Source organism: Limulus polyphemus, unplaced genomic scaffold (assembly GCF_000517525.1).
Source record: "Limulus polyphemus unplaced genomic scaffold, Limulus_polyphemus-2.1.2 Scaffold5544, whole genome shotgun sequence".
NCBI lineage: Eukaryota > Metazoa > Arthropoda > Merostomata > Xiphosura > Limulidae > Limulus > Limulus polyphemus.
In genome coordinates, this window is record NW_013671154.1 from 3091 (window position 1) to 8239 (window position 5149).

Genomic DNA, 5149 nt, shown 5'->3' on the forward strand with positions numbered 1-5149 from the left:
TGATTTGTTGTTCACATTCCATTATGTCCTCTACACCTAGGAGCACATCCTTTTACTCTCACTCACATTAATGTAGTATATGAGATTGAGATTCTGGTATATTCTGGTTCAGATCCCTGTCCAACCATTGCTCTCTCCCGTTTCTATATGCTCCTCTTATTATCTGCTCATGTCTGCGACACCTCTTTCCACAATGGGTGGAGAGTATATTTGGTACAGAAGTTTTGCGGTCTCCAACATCTGGTCCTCTAATGCAAGGATCTACTAGTTTACGGTGTTCTTTGGATGCTTTCAGGGAATGCTTCTTTGTTTTTTCCCTTGCACTGGACCCTCCACCTATTCAATGTAGAATTCTAGCTATTTATATGAGAGGAAGTAATGTACTTTATTGGAAGTTATAATTTTCCTCCAATGAAAATATATTTCTCATAGGTTCTTGCCTCCTCTCACACTTCCCACCCTTCATCTACACTGAAAACCAATGCTTCCTTTTCTGCCAAAACTCGAAGTAATCGTTTGGTAGAAACTAATAGAGGGAGTAACGTGTCAGGAGAGTGTAACACATCCTGTTGGTGGAAGGTTGTCACATGAGGATTTACGTGGGAGACGAGACACAGTTGAATCATTTGATTGTAAGGTACGTGAGAGCTCAAGGCTTGTGGCACATGAAAAAAATTTTTCATAGAGGGCAATACTGAATGAGAATAGCTATTTATGTAAGAGGAGGTGAATAACTATACAAAATATACTTTCAGTATAGGAAAATTATAACTTTCACCCCATACATTTTAAATTATAAATTGTACTGAAATTTTTAAAGTAAAATAAATTTCTTTACAAAAATATCAACTTTACTCTTGAAATTTCTATTAAAAATAACGTTAGCAAAATCAAAGAAAAACAAATTTGTAGTTCTAAGAGAATGTTACAAGTAATGCGGAGTCATTTTTTTTTCTCTTTGTAACTTCACAGAAATAAAAAAAGTTGAATTTTGGCAAAAGAAAAGAGTAAGATTAGACTTTTTAGTTGAAATATCTTCCAATTTTCAAGCTTTTCACATCTTTCTTGTTTGCAGTACTTAATTTGAAAAACTTATTTGTGTTGTTGAAGTGCTCATTTACTTTGGTTAGGGGCCACCCATGTGACAAGGGGGAGTCAAAAAGTGGCTTAAATTATGTGAGCTCCTCTATGAACAGCCCCTAACAAAAAAAAACCCTGCTTCAAAAGTTTCAAGAGTTCGCAACCTTAGCATGTCATATTCTGTCTAAAAACCTGGTACTTCTTCATGTGATGCAAAATTATGTTTATTATTTGTTGAAATTGTATTCTTGTTCACTACTAAAATGGAGCCCCTAAAGAAAAACCCTATTTTGTTGTTGTAATCTGAAGTATAGGCTCCCGAGTGGCAATTGATTATGAAGACCAAACAGTGCACAGAAAGAAATTTGAGTTAATTGAACTAGCTATGTCAAAATGTACCAAAGGACCATATTCATCAGGGTGGCTCAGGGCACCTAGTAATTGACTTAAATTTCCAGATTAAGGTGATGACAGTTTATAAATATGTAAGGCTTCATCAAGATTAGATCTTGTCTTGATACTTTTCCATATCTTCAACCCCTTGGTGATTATAATATAAAAACAGTTCCCAAATCAGATTTTTGACATGTTACAGACATTAAAATTCTGTTTCCAAAAACAACTTTATAACAGTTTTCCAAGTCTAACCGTTGAATGACCATGAGTACCACTGAGATGACAGTAACATGTTTGTAACTGACAGAATTAATTTAAAACAGAAGCTTGACATAAAACCAAACAAACGACTTTTCTTACTATAATTTCAATGAACTCGTCATCTTTACCCTTATTTAATTAGTTATATGAGTGATGAACTGGGGGTTTGACTTCATAGGGTTCCTTACTTTTCTTATACTATTAATCATGCAACTATGGCATGATGTACTGTTCAAATATGCAAGCAGTAGAGTTAATTAAATCAGCAGTTTTAGTCTGAACAAAAATTAAATTTCATTTTGTGAGTAATTACTGCTACAACTTTGGACCTCACATTTACTGCTCACCATGAAACTTACCCTACAATATATTGCTTAATCTGGAACTTTCTACATGTTTACTACTTAGCTTGGAACTTCAACCTTCATTTGCTGTTCAACTTGTAATATTCCTGTGTTTGGCCTTATCAGTTTCTTTTTAATCATCTTATTACTTTAGTATATGAAGTGTTAAACAATTTTCCTAAACTATCACAATAGCGTATTAAGAAAAAAATATTAAAATTCGAGAAAATGAAGATTATATTCTACTGCTTAAACATTGGCAAGCAATTTTATATTGCTTATGAAAATATAAAGGTAACACCTTTGTGTTACAAAACATTTTACCCCATTTTCTTTGTTTCATACTATAATTAATAACTATCAGTACTGCCAGTGGTTCTTCAACATTTCCTTTGTTTAATAATATAATTAATAACTATCAGTACTGCCAACAATTCTTCATCATTTCCTTTCCTTCGTATTATAATTAATAACTATCAGTACTGACAATTATTCTTCATCATTTTCTTTATTTCGTATTATAATTAATAACTATCAGTACTGCCAATGATTCTTCATCATATCCTTTGTTTTGTATTATAATTAATAACTATCAGTACTACCAATGGTTCTAAAAATTTTCTTTGTTTTATATTATAATTAATAACTATCAGTACTGCCAATGGTTCTATAACATTTCCTTTGTTTCGTATTATAATTAATAACTATCAGTACTGCCAATGGTTCTATAAAATTTCCATTGTTTAATAATATAATCAATAACTATCAGTACTGACAATTATTCTTCATCATTTCCTTTATTTCGTATTTTAATTAATAACTATAAGTACCGCCAATGATTATTCATCATATCCTTTGTTTCGTTTTATAATTAATAATTATCAGTATTGCAAATGGTTCTATAACATTTCCTTTGTTTTGTCTTATAATTAATAACTATTAGTACTGACAATGATTCTTCATCATTTCCTTTGTTATGTATTATTCATTACAATCAAAACTGTCAATGATTCTTCAACACATCCTCTGTTTCATATTATAATTTATAACTATCAGTACTACAATTGGTTCCTCAACTTATCCTTTGTTTTGTATTATAATTAATAACTCTCAGTACTAACAGTTGTTCCTCAACATTTCCTTTGTTTCGTATTATAATTAATAACTATCAGTACTACCAAGGGTTTCTCAACGTTCCCTTTGTTTTGTATTATAATTAATAACTATCAGTACTGTCAATGATTCTTCAACACATTGTCTGTTTCATATTATAAGTAATAACTATCAGTACTGCCAGTTATACTTCAACATTTCCTTTGTTTCGTATTATAATTAATATATATTAGTACTGACAATGATTCTTCAACTTTTCCTTTCATTCGTATTATAATTAATAACTAACAGTACTGTCAATGGTTCTCTAACATTTCCTATGTTTCGTATTATAAGTAATAACTATCAATACTGCCAATGGTTCTATAACATTTCCTTTGTTTCGTATTATAAGTAAGAACTATCAGTACTGCCAATGGTTCGATAACATTAACTTTGTTTCGTATTATTATTAATAACTATTAGTACTGACAATGGTTCTTCAACTTTTCCTTTCTTTCGTATTATAATTAATAAATATCAGAACTGTCAATGATTATTCATTATTTCCTTTGTATCGTATTATAATTAATAACTATCAGTTCTGCCAATGATTCCTCAACATTTTTTTTCTCTTATATTATAATTAATAACTATCAGTACTTTAAGGGTTCCTCAACATTTCCTTTGTTTTGTATTATAATTAATAACTAACAGTACTATAAATGATTTTCAACATTTCCTTTGTTTCGTATTATAATTAATAACTATCAGTACTGCCAATGATTCTTCATCATTTCCTTAATTTTGTATTATAATTAATTACTAACAGTACTGTCAGTGATTCTTCAACACATTCTCTGTTTCATATTATAATTAATATCTATCAGTTCTGCAAATGGTTCTATAACATTTCCTTTCTTTTGTATTATAATTAATAATTATTAGTACTGACAATGATTCTTCAACATATCCTTTGTGTCGTATTATAAGTAATAAATATCAGTGCTGCCAATGGTTCTCTAACATTTCTCATGTTTCGTATTATAAGTAATAACTATCAATACTGCCAATGGTTCTATAACATTTCCTTTGTTTCGTATTATAAGTAATAGCTATCAGTACTACCAAGGGTTTCTCAACGTTCCCTTTGTTTTGTATTATAATTAATAACTATAAGAACTGTCGATAATTCTTCAACACATCCTCATTTTCATATTATAAGTAATAACTATCAGTACTGCCAGTGATACTTCAACATTTACTTTGTTTCGTATTATAATTAATAATTATCGGTACTTCCAATGGTTCCTCAACGTCCCCTTTGTTTTGTATTATAATTAATGACTATCAGTAATGACAATGATTCTTCAACACATCCTCTCTTTCATATTATAAGTAATAACTATCAGTACTGCCAGTGATACTTCAACATTTCCTTTGTTTCGTATTATAATTAATAACTATTAGTATTGACAATGATTCTTCAACTTTTCCTTTGTTTCATATTATAATTAATAACTAACAGTACTGCCAATGGTTCTCTAACATTTCCTGTGTTTCGTATTATAAGTAATAACTATCAATACTGCCAATGGTTATATAACATTTGCTTTGTATTATAATTTGTATTATAATTAATAACTATTAGTACTGTCAATGATTTTTTATCATTTCCTGATATTTGTATTATAATTAATTACTATCAGTACTGTCAATGATTCTTCAACATATCCTCTGATTCATATTATAATTAATAGCTATCAGTACTACCAAGGGTTCCTCAACATTTCCTTTGATTTGTATTATAATTAATAACTATAAGTACTACCAGTGGTTCCTCAACATATTCCTTGTTTTGTATAATAATTAATAACTATTAGTACTGCCAGTGGTTCCTCAACATATTCCTTGTTTTGTATAATAATTAATAACTATTAGTACTGCCAGTGGTTCCTCAACATATTCCTTGTTTT